Source organism: Heptranchias perlo, chromosome 6 (genome assembly GCF_035084215.1).
Source record: "Heptranchias perlo isolate sHepPer1 chromosome 6, sHepPer1.hap1, whole genome shotgun sequence".
In the NCBI taxonomy this organism is placed as follows: domain Eukaryota; kingdom Metazoa; phylum Chordata; class Chondrichthyes; order Hexanchiformes; family Hexanchidae; genus Heptranchias; species Heptranchias perlo.
In genome coordinates this window covers 15,842,276-15,854,951 of record NC_090330.1, presented here as the reverse complement: position 1 = coordinate 15,854,951, position 12,676 = coordinate 15,842,276, and positions in this window count along the sequence as shown.

Below are 12,676 nucleotides of genomic sequence, written 5' to 3'. Positions count from 1 at the left end.
GTGAATGGTTCTCCTAACATCAGACAGTGTGAAGAGTCCAGTCCTCACCACCTGGACAGAGGAGCGGCCACACCAGCCCCCTCACCCACCCCCAGCACAAAATAGTCGTGCAACTACACATACACCCACTGTAGAGTGACCCAATGGGTGGCATCAAGTGTGGGTGTTCATGGTGAACCTCATGAAAGGGACTTATTACACAAGCCAGTCAAGAATGGCCTAGACGTGGCAGTAGTGATGACAATAATAATATTTAATGTGAGTTGAACAAAAATCAAATATAAATAAAAAACATGACAAACCGTCAAACACCCTTGTGCACCACCTTTGTGCTCACAAAACCTTTGCCTTACGCTTCCGACTACTCCTATGTGGTGCTTCCCCTGTGACTGCAGCAGAGGTAGTGGCAGGTTGCTCTTGTTCATGCCCTGACTGATTAGATGCTTTGGGCCGATGCCCTCTGGGTTTCAGTGCCCGTGAGGGCCCCTCCAAAGACTGCTCCACCTGCACCTGTGCAGGGGCAGACTCGGCCACCTGGAGAGGAGGCAGCATTGCGGGTACTGGTTGAGAGGGGAGCAATGGGTGAGATGCTTTGAGTGGCGTCCGCACTTCCATGTCCCCTTTTGCCATCATCCCTCTCCTGGGCCGGGCCCACATCACTCCTTCCACCCTGCTGGACGACAGTTTGCAGGACATGAGTGAAGCCTTGTAAGCCAGTGCTAGTGTATCTGCCTGCATGTTCAAGGCGGCAGAAAGTTGCTCACCCTGAGTCTGAAGGGCCGTTGTCAGGGCCCCAGTGGACTCATTGGTGAGCCGTGCTTGAGGCTCGATGGAGGCTAGCCTTCCCTCCATTGCAGACATTCCCACACTTACCCGCAACACTATCTCAGAGATGCTCTCACGTCCCTGTGACAGTATCTCAGAGAACCCCTCCTGTACCTGTGCCACCATTCCACTCATGCAGGAGTTGGACTCCTCCATCCTCTGCTGCTGCCCCTCGATCATTCTCCTTTTAAAGGATGGCCCTCAGGGTTCAGCATCTGTGTCCAGCTGAGCAGAGCCTGGAGAAGAACGCTCCCACCAACGCGGACTCTCCACAGCTGCCCCTGCCACCAGTGTCTGCTCGTGCTCACAGGTGTGTGGTGACTCACTATGTGCAACCTCAACTAACTGAGGATAGGGACCCACCGAGGTGTGTGTATCTGCACTGGTGGATGGCTCACTCAGATGTGACGATGCCCCCTCAGAGGCCGGTAAATCCTCTGAGGAATCGCCCTCCGCCGTCATAGCAGTCGCCGAAGGCCTTGTAAGAGAACAGAAGGCAATATTAAGCATGATGACAGATGTTGAGGTGCTGAAGATGGCAAGGCATGTTAACATAATTTGCTATTGTGAGTGCTGAATGTTAAAGTTCCATCACCAGCCGTTTATCTGGTGGCAGTCTCGGCGTCTCCGATGGACAGGCACTCTAGGGTGCGGCTCACTTCAAGAGCCTCCTGCTCCGCGTCCGTGAGGACAACCTGATGTTGCGGCCCCACTCCGGTCTTCACCATCTCCTGTGCATTCTGGACTGTCTTCTCCTATAAGGGGAGAAAGTAGAGAGGCGTGAGTGAGGGATGGTGACATGGCCAACCACTGAATGCATTGGTTTGGGTGAGGCTGACTGTGAAAGAGATGCATCAGAGGGTGAGTATGAGTCCGAGCCATGACATTGTATGAGGATTGGGTTGAGTGGTAGTGGTGGGATGAGTAATGGGGAGGTGAGTAAGTGCAGGTAAGTTGAGGATGAGCTTTGACTGGGTATGGGGAGTGATGTGATAGAGTAGTGTTGGCAATGCAGAAGAAGTTGTGGGGTGGGGGCGATGATGTGGAAGACAGAGTCTAGGAGAATGAGTAAGTGTACTCACTTTGGCTGACCTAGTTAGGTCACTGAAGCGCTTCCTGCACTGTATCCAGGTATGGGAGACATTGCTGCTGCTGCTGACCTCCTCTGCCATCTCGAGCCATGCCTTCTTGGTGGCAGAGGCAGGCCACTTCCTCCCGTCTACCGGGTAGAAGATCTCCCTCCTCCTCCTCACCCCATCCAGTAGGACCTGGAGTGAGGCATCATGAAACCCGGAGGCAGCCTTTCTCCTGGGCTGCTTCATGGTGCTGTGTGGTTTTTTGCTGCAGGAGCAGCCATTGGAGGACTGACCCTTTAAATAGGGCTCCTCCAGCTGACAGCCTGTGATGCAGGTGCGCAGTCCGCCCGCTGCGCAGGTTGACAACAGCAGGTTGACCACTGAACAGCGGGTAGCAGAAGAAGCCCTTCAGTGACTACCAGGAGGAAAAGCATCCAGCAGAGGAGACAGAGGGGCATTCTGGGAGAAGTCGGCTCAGTCGCCTCCACTGAACAGTGGGTAGCAGAAGAACTGGTGTCGAGGAGCAGTTAAACCCGAAACACAACACTTGTGTTTCCCTCCCTCTAACCAAAAAAAAAGGAGGTATTGTGAAGAGGGCAAGCAAGTTGACTAGGAGGAGGATCGAGCTACTGCAGCTGCTGGAGGCACGAAGTCACAGCCAACAGGTAAGTGATTGGCTGGTGACTGGTAAGTAGTTTTTCTTTCCTTTTGTTTTTCTTGACATTGTAGTTGTTGTTAAGCTAACTTAAGGGTTAAGTCAAGACAGGAGATCCCAGACCCGTGTCATGTTCCTCTTGTGGGATGTGGGAATTCAGGGCTCCTTCCTGTGTCCTTGGTTCCTTCACCTGCGGGAAGTGTGTCCAGCTGCAGCTACTGTTTGACCGCTTGATGGCTCTGGAGCTGCGGATGGACTCACTTTGGGGCATCCGCGATGCTGAGGAAGTCGTGGATAGCACGTTCAGTGAGTTGGTCACACCACAGATAAAAATTACTGAGGGAGATGGTGAATGGGTGACCAACAGACAGAGGAAGAGTAGGAAGACAGTGCAGGGGTCCCCTGCGGTCATCTCCCTCCAAAACAGGTATACCGTCTTGGCTACTGTTGGGGGAGATGGCTCACCAGGGGAAGGTGACAGCGGCCAGGTTCATGGCACCGTGGCTGGCTCTGCTGCACAGGAGGGCAGGAAAAAGAGTGGCAGAGCTATAGTGATAGGGGACTCGATTGTAAGGGGAATAGACAGGCGTTTCTGCGGACGCAACCGAGACTCCAGGATGGTATGTTGCCTCCCTGGTGCAAGGGTCAGGGATGTCTCGGAGCGGCTGCAGGACATTCTGGAGGGGGAGGGTGAACAGCCAGTTGTCGTGGTGCATATAGGTACCAACGATATAGGTAAAAAACGGGATGAGGTCCTACAAGCTGAATTTAGGGAGTTAGGAGTTAAACTGAAGAAAAGGACCTCAAAGGTAGTAATCTCAGGATTGCTACCAGTGCCATGGGCTAGTCAGAGTAGGAATGACAGGATAGCTAGGATGAATACGTGGCTTGAGAGATGGTGCAAGAGGGAGGGATTCAAATTCCTGGGCCATTGGAACCGGTTCTGGGGGAGGTGGGACCAGTACAAATTGGACGGTCTGCATCTGGGCAGGACTGGAACCAATGTCCTAGGGGGAGTGTTTGCTAGTGCTGTTGGGGAGGGTTTAAACTAATGTGGCAGGGGGATGGGAACCGATGCAGGAAGTCAGTGGGAAGTAAAGTGGTGACAGAAACAAAAGGCAGGAAGGGAGAGTGTACAAAACATGACCGGACAGGTGGTCTGAGAAAGCAGGGCAAAGACCAAGGGAAGTCTAGATTAAACTGCATTTATTTCAATGCAAGAAGTCTGATGGGCAAGGCAGATGAACTCAGGGCATGGATGGGTACATGGGACTGGGATGTTATAGCTATTACTGAAACATGGCTAAGGGAGGGGCAGGACTGGCAGCTCAATGTTCCAGGGTACAGATGCTATAGGAAAGATAGAGCAGGAGGTAAGAGAGGAGGGGGAGTTGCGTTCTTGATTAGGAAGAACATTACGGCAGTAGTGAGAGGGGATATATCCGAGGGTTCGCCCACTGAGTCTATATGGGTAGAACTGAAAAATAAGAAGGGAGAGATCACTTTGATAGGATTGTACTACAGACCCCCAAATAGTCAACGGGAAATTGAGGAGCAAATATGTAAGGAGATTACAGACAGCTGCAAGAAAAATAGGGTGATAATAGTAGGGGACTTTAACTTTCCCAACATTGACTGGGACAGCCATAGCATTAGGGGCTTGGATGGAGAGAAATTTGTTGAGTGTATTCAGGAGGAATTTCTCATTCAGTATGTGGATGGCCCGACTAGAGAGGGGGCAAAACTTGACCTCCTCTTGGGAAATAAGGAAGGGCAGGTGACAGAAGTGTTAGTGAGGGATCACTTTGGGACCAGTGATCATAATTCCATTAGTTTTAAGATAGCTATGGAGAAGGATAGGTCTGGCCCAAAAGTTAAAATTCTAAATTGGGGAAAGGCCAATTTTGATGGTATTAGACAGGAACTTTCAGAAGTTGATTGGGAGAGTCTATTGGCAGGCAAAGGGACGTCTGGTAAGTGGGAGGCTTTCAAAAGTGTGTTAACCAGGGTTCAGGGTAAGCACATTCCTTATAAAGTGAAGGGCAAGGCTGGTAGAAGTAGTGATCCTTGGATGACTCGGGAGATTGAGGCCCTAGTCAAAAAGAAGAAGGAGACATATGACATGCATAGACAGCTAGGATCAAGTGGATCCCTTGAAGAGTATAGAGATTGCCGGAGTAGAGTTAAGAGAGAAATCAGGAGGGCAAAAAGGGGACATGAGATTGCTTTGGCAGATAAGGCAAAGGAGAATCCAAAGAGCTTCTACAAGTACATAAAGGGCAAAAGAGTAACTAGGGAGAGAGTAGGGCCTCTTAAGGATCAACAAGGTCATCTATGTGCGGAACCACAAGAGATGGGTGAGATCCTGAATGAATATTTCACATCGGTATTTATGGTTGAGATAGGCATGGATGTTAGGGAACTTGGGGAAATAAATAGTGATGTCTTGAGGAGTGTACATATTACAGAGAGGGAGGTGCTGGAAGTCTTAACGCGCATCAAGGTAGATAAATCTCCGGGACCTGATGAAATGTATCCCAGGACGTTATGGGAGGTTAGGGAGGAAATTGCAGGTCCCCTAGCAGAGATATTTGAATCATCGACAGCTACAGGGGAGGTGCCTGAAGATTGGAGGGTAGCAAATGTTGTGCCTTTGTTTAAGAAGGGCGGCAGGGAAAAGCCTGGGAACTACAGACCGGTGAGCCTGACATCTGTAGTGGGTAAGTTGTTAGGGGGTATTCTGAGAGACAGGATCTACAGGCATTTGGAGAGGCAGGGACTGATTAGGAACAGTCAGCATGGTTTTGTGAGAGGAAAATCATGTCTCACGAATTTGATTGAGTTTTTTGAAGGGGTAACCAAGATAGATGAAGGCTGTGCAGTAGACGTGGTCTACATGGACTTTAGCAAAGCCTTTGACAAGGTACCGCATGGTAGGTTGTTACATAAGGTTAAATCTCACGGGATCCAAGGTGAGGTAGCCAATTGGATACAAAATTGGCTTGACGACAGAAGACAGAGGGTGGTTGTAGAGGGTTGTTTTTCAAACTGGAGGCCTGTGACCAGCGGTGTGCCTCAGGGATCGGTGCTGGGTCCGCTGTTATTTGTTATTTATATTAATGATTTGGATGAGAATTTAGGAGGCATGGTTAGTAAGTTTGCAGATGACACCAAGATTGGTGGCATTGTGGACAGTGAAGAAGGTTATCTAGGATTGCAACGGGATCTTGATAAATTGGGCCAGTGGGCCGATGAATGGCAGATGGAGTTTAATTTAGATAAATGTGAGGTGATGCATTTTGGTAGATCGAATCGGGCCAGGACCTACTCCGTTAATGGTAGGGCGTTGGGGAGAGTTATAGAACAAAGAGATCTCGGAGTACAGGTTCATAGCTCCTTGAAAGTGGAGTCACAGGTGGATAGGGTGGTGAAGAAGGCATTCAGCATGCTTGGTTTCATTGGTCAGAACATTGATTACAGGAGTTGGGATGTCTTGTTGAAGTTGTACAAGACATTAGTAAGGCCACACTTGGAATACTGTGTACAGTTCTGGTCACCATACCATAGAAAGGATATTATTAAACTAGAAAGAGTGCAGAAAAGATTTACTAGGATGCTACCGGGACTTGATGGTTTGACTTACAGGGAGAGGTTAGATAGACTGGGACTTTTTTCCCTGGAGAGTAGGAGGTTAAGGGGTGATCTTATAGAAGTCTATAAAATAATGAGGGGCATAGAAAAGGTAGATAGTCAAAATCTTTTCCCAAAGGTAGGGGAGTCTATAACGAGGGGACATAGATTTAAGGTGAGAGGGGAGAGATACAAAAGGGTCCAGAGGGGCAATTTTTTCACTCAAACGGTGGTGAGTGTCTGGAACGAGCTGCCAGAGGCAGTAGTAGAGGCGGGTACAATTTTGTCTTTTAAAAAGCATTTGGACAGTTACATGGGTAAGATGGGTTTCGAGGGATATGGGCCAAGTGCAGGAAATTGGGACGAGCTTAGTGGTATAAATTGGGCGACATGGACATGTTGGGCCGAAGGGCCTGTTTCCATGTTGTAAACTTCTATGACTCTACAACGGGAAACCCGGAAGCCACGGTAAGTGTCTTCAATTGACCCGTGATCGTGTGGGGAACAGACAGATTTTATGGGCGGGTTATCCATGCGCTTACGTCAGTGCGAAGTAGTGAATCTGATAACAGTGATGATTAACCCAGGTTAGACATGAGGCATTTTGCCGCCATAGATGAGGAGTTCACTCAGTCTGTGGGTATTAAGGGTATTAGTGGAGACTGCACTCAGTCTGTGGGTATTATGGGAACTAATGGAGAGTGCACTCAGTCTGTGGGTATTATGGGAACTAATGGAGAGTGCACTCAGTCAGTGGGTATTATGGGAACTAATGGAGAGTGCACTCAGTCTGTGGGTATTATGGGTATTAGTGGAGAGTGCACTCAGTCTGTGGGTATTATGGGAACGAGTGGAGAGTGCGCTCAGTCTGTGGGTATTATGGGTATTCGTGGAGAGTGCACTCAGTCTGTGGGTATTATGGGAACGAGTGGAGAGTGCACTCAGTCTGTCGGTATTATGGGAACTAATGGAGAGTGCACTCAGTCTGTGGGTATTACGGGAACTAGTGGAGAGTGCGCTCAGTCTGTGGGTATTATGGGAACTAATGGAGAGTGCACTCAGTCTGTGGGTATTATGGGAACGAGTGGAGAGTGCTCTCAGTCTGTGGGTATTATGGGAATTAGTGGAGTGTGCACTCAGTCTGTGGGTATTATGGGAACTAATGGAGAGTGCACTCAGTCTGTGGGTATTATGGGAATTAGTGGAGGGTGCACTCAGTCTGTGGGTATTATGGGTATTAGTGGAGTGTGCACTCAGTCTGTGGGTATTATGGGAATTAGTGGAGAGTGCTCTCAGTCTGTGGGTATTACGGGAACTAGTGGAGAGTGCACTCAGTCTGTGGGTATTATGGGAATTAGTGGAGGGTGCACTCAGTCTGTGGGTATTATGGGTATTAGTGGAGTGTGCACTCAGTCTGTGGGTATTATGGGAATTAGTGGAGAGTGCACTCAGTCTGTGGGTATTATGGGTATTAGTGAAGAGTGCGCTCAGTCTGTGGGTATTATGGGTATTCGTGGAGAGTGCACTCAGTCTGTGGGTATTATGGGTATTAGTGGAGAGTGCACTCAGTCTGTGGGTATTATGGGTATTAGTGGAGAGTGCGCTCAGTCTGTGGGTATTATGGGTATTCGTGGAGAGTGCACTCAGTCTGTGGGTATTATGGGAATTAGTGGAGAGTGCTCTCAGTCTGTGGGTATTATGGGAATTAGTGGAGTGTGCACTCAGTCTGTGGGTATTATGGGAATTAGTGGAGAGTGCACTCAGTCTGTGGGTATTATGGGAATTAGTGGAGAGTGCACTCAGTCTGTGGGTATTATGGGAATTAGTGGAGAGTGCTCTCAGTCTGTGGGTATTATGGGTATTAGTGGACTGTGCACTCAGTCTGTGGGTATTATGGGAATTAGTGGAGAGTGCTCTCAGTCTGTGGGTATTATGGGTATTAGTGGAGAGTGCACTCAGTCTGTGGGTATTATGGGAACGAGTGGAGAGTGCGCTCAGTCTGTGGGTATTATGGGTATTCGTGGAGAGTGCACTCAGTCTGTGGGTATTATGGGAATTAGTGGAGAGTGCTCTCATTCTGTGGGTATTATGGGAATTAGTGGAGAGTGCACTCAGTCTGTGGGTATTATGGGAATTAGTGGAGAGTGCACTCAGTCTGTGGGTATTATGGGAACTAGTGGAGAGTGCTCTCAGTCTGTGGGTATTATGGGAATTAGTGGAGAGTGCACTCAGTCTGTGGGTATTATGGGAATTAGTGGAGAGTGCACTCAGTCTGTGGGTATTATGGGAACTAGTGGAGAGTGCTCTCAGTCTGTGGGTATTATGGGTATTAGTGGAGAGTGCACTCAGTCTGTGGGTATTATGGGTATTAGTGGAGAGTGCACTCAGTCTGTGGGTATTCTGGGTATTAGTGGAGGGTGCACTCAGTCTGTGGGTATTATGGGAACTAGTGGAGAGTGCGCTCAGTCTGTGGGTATTATGGGAATTAGTGGAGAGTGCGCTCAGTCTGTGGGTATTATGGGAACTAGTGGAGAGTGCGCTCAGTCTGTGGGTATTATGGGAATTAGTGGAGAGTGCTCTCAGTCTGTGGGTATTACGGGTATTAGTGGAGAGTGCTCTCAGTCTGTGGGTATTACGGGTATTAGTGGAGAGTGCACTCAGTCTGTGGGTATTATGGGAACTAGTGGAGAGTGCACTCAGTCTGTGGGTATTATGGGAACTAGTGGAGAGTGCACTCAGTCTGTGGGTATTATGGGAACTAGTGGAGAGTGCACTCAGTCTGTGGGTATTACGGGTATTAGTGGAGAGTGCACTCAGTCTGTGGGTATTATGGGAATTAGTGGAGAGTGCACTCAGTCTGTGGGTATTATGGGAATTAGTGGAGAGTGCACTCAGTCTGTGGGTATTATGGGAATTAGTGGAGAGTGCACTCAGTCTGTGGGTATTATGGGTATTAGTGGAGAGTGCACTCAGTCTGTGGGTATTATGGGTATTAGTGGAGAGTGCTCTCAGTCTGTGGGTATTATGGGAATTAGTGGAGAGTGCACTCAGTCTGTGGGTATTACGGGTATTAGTGGAGAGTGCACTCAGTCTGTGGGTATTATGGGAATTAGTGGAGAGTGCACTCAGTCTGTGGGTATTATGGGTATTAGTGGAGAGTGCACTCAGTCTGTGGGTATTATGGGAATTAGTGGAGAGTGCGCTCAGTCTGTTGGGTATTATGGGTATTAGTGGAGAGTGCACTCAGTCTGTGGGTATTATGGGAATTAGTGGAGAGTGCGCTCAGTCTGTTGGGTATTATGGGTATTAGTGGAGAGTGCACTCAGTCTGTGGGTATTATGGGAACTAGTGGAGAGTGCACTCAGTCTGTGGGTATTATGGGAACTAGTGGAGAGTGCACTCAGTCTGTGGGTATTATGGGAATTAGTGGAGAGTGCACTCAGTCTGTGGGTATTATGGGAATTAGTGGAGGGTGCACTCAGTCTGTGGGTATTATGGGAACTAGTGGAGAGTGCACTCAGTCTGTGGGTATTATGGGTATTAGTGGAGAGTGCACTCAGTCTGTGGGTATTATGGGAATTAGTGGAGAGTGCACTCAGTCTGTGGGTATTATGGGTATTAGTGGAGAGTGCGCTCAGTCTGTGGGTATTATGGGAATTAGTGGAGAGTGCACTCAGTCTGTGGGTATTATGGGTATTAGTGGAGAGTGCGCTCAGTCTGTGGGTATTATGGGTATTAGTGGAGAGTGCACTCAGTCTGTGGGTATTATGGGAATTAGTGGAGAGTGCACTCAGTCTGTGGGTATTATGGGTATTAGTGGAGGGTGCACTCAGTCTGTGGGTATTATGGGTATTAGTGGAGAGTGCACTCAGTCTGTGGGTATTATGGGAATTAGTGGAGAGTGCACTCAGTCTGTGGGTATTACGGGTATTAGTGGAGGGTGCACTCAGTCTGTGGGTATTATGGGAATTAGTGGAGAGTGCGCTCAGTCTGTGGGTATTATGGGAATTAGTGGAGAGTGCACTCAGTCTGTGGGTATTATGGGTATTAGTGGAGAGTGCACTCAGTCTGTGGGTATTATGGGTATTAGTGGAGAGTGCACTCAGTCTGTGGGTATTATGGGTATTAGTGGAGAGTGCACTCAGTCTGTGGGTATTATGGGAACGAGTGGAGAGTGCGCTCAGTCTGTGGGTATTCTGGGTATTAGTGGAGAGTGCGCTCAGTCTGTGGGTATTATGGGAATTAGTGGAGAGTGCACTCAGTCTGTGGGTATTATGGGAACGAGTGGAGGGTGCACTCAGTCTGTGGGTATTATGGGTATTAGTGGAGACTGCACTCAGTCTGTGGGTATTATGGGAATTAGTGGAGAGTGCTCTCAGTCTGTGGGTATTATGGGAATTAGTGGAGAGTGCGCTCAGTCTGTGGGTATTATGGGAATTAGTGGAGAGTGCACTCAGTCTGTGGGTATTATGGGTATTAGTGGAGAGTGCACTCAGTCTGTGGGTATTATGGGTATTAGTGGAGAGTGCACTCAGTCTGTGGGTATTATGGGAATTAGTGGAGGGTGCACTCAGTCTGTGGGTATTATGGGTATTAGTGGACTGTGCACTCAGTCTGTGGGTATTATGGGTATTAGTGGAGAGTGCACTCAGTCTGTGGGTATTATGGGAATTAGTGGAGAGTGCACTCAGTCTGTGGGTATTATGGGTATTAGTGGAGAGTGCACTCAGTCTGTGGGTATTATGGGAACTAGTGGAGAGTGCGCTCAGTCTGTGGGTATTATGGGTATTAGTGGAGAGTGCACTCAGTCTGTGGGTATTATGTGTATTAGTGGAGAGTGCGCTCAGTCTGTGGATATTATGGGTATTAGTGGAGTGTGCACTCAGTCTGTGGGTATTATGGGAATTAGTGGAGAGTGCACTCAGTCTGTGGGTATTATGGGAACTAGTGGAGAGTGCACTCAGTCTGTGGGTATTATGGGTATTAGTGGAGGGTGCACTCAGTCTGTGGGTATTATGGGAATTAGTGGAGAGTGCACTCAGTCTGTGGGTATTATGGGAACTAGTGGAGAGTGCACTCAGTCTGTGGGTATTATGGGAATTAGTGGAGAGTGCACTCAGTCTGTGGGTATTATGGGAATTAGTGGAGAGTGCACTCAGTCTGTGGGTATTATGGGAATTAGTGGAGACTGCACTCAGTCTGTGGGTATTATGGGAACTAGTGGAGAGTGCGCTCAGTCTGTGGGTATTATGGGTATTAGTGGAGAGTGCACTCAGTCTGTGGGTATTATGGGTATTAGTGGAGAGTGCACTCAGTCTGTGGGTATTATGGGAATTAGTGGAGAGTGCACTCAGTCTGTGGGTATTATGGGAATTAGTGGAGAGTGCACTCAGTCTGTGGGTATTATGGGTATTAGTGGAGAGTGCACTCAGTCTGTGGGTATTATGGGTATTAGTGGAGAGTGCACTCAGTCTGTGGGTATTATGGGTATTAGTGGAGAGTGCACTCAGTCTGTGGGTATTATGGGAATTAGTGGAGAGTGCACTCAGTCTGTGGGTATTATGGGAATTAGTGGAGAGTGCGCTCAGTCTGTGGGTATTATGGGTATTAGTGGAGAGTGCGCTCAGTCTGTGGGTATTATGGGAATTAGTGGAGAGTGCACTCAGTCTGTGGGTATTATGGGTATTAGTGGAGAGTGCACTCAGTCTGTGGGTATTATGGGTATTAGTGGAGAGTGCACTCAGTCTGTGGGTATTCTGGGTATTAGTGGAGAGTGCACTCAGTCTGTGGGTATTATGGGTATTAGTGGAGAGTGCGCTCAGTCTGTGGGTATTATGGGAACTAGTGGAGAGTGCACTCAGTCTGTGGGTATTATGGGAACTCGTGGAGAGTGCACTCAGTCTGTGGGTATTATGGGTATTAGTGGAGAGTGCACTCAGTCTGTGGGTATTATGGGAATTAGTGGAGAGTGCTCTCAGTCTGTGGGTATTACGGGTATTAGTGGAGAGTGCACTCAGTCTGTGGGTATTACGGGTATTAGTGGAGAGTGCACTCAGTCTGTGGGTATTATGGGTATTAGTGGAGAGTGCACTCAGTCTGTGGGTATTATGGGTATTAGTGGAGAGTGCACTCAGTCTGTGGGTATTATGGGAACTAGTGGAGTGTGCACTCAGTCTGTGGGTATTATGGGTGTTAGTGGAGTGTGCACTCAGTCTGTGGATATTATGGGTATTAGTGGAGAGTGCGCTCAGTCTGTGGGTATTATGGGTATTAGTGGAGAGTGCACTCAGTCTGTGGGTATTATGGGAATTAGTGGATAGTGCCCTCAGTCTGTGGGTATTATGGGAACTAGTGGAGTGTGCACTCAGTCTGTGGGTATTATGGGAACTAGTGGAGAGTGCACTCAGTCTGTGGGTATTATGGGTATTAGTGGAGAGTGCACTCAGTCTGTGGGTATTATGGGAATTAGTGGAGAGTGCCCTCAGTCTGT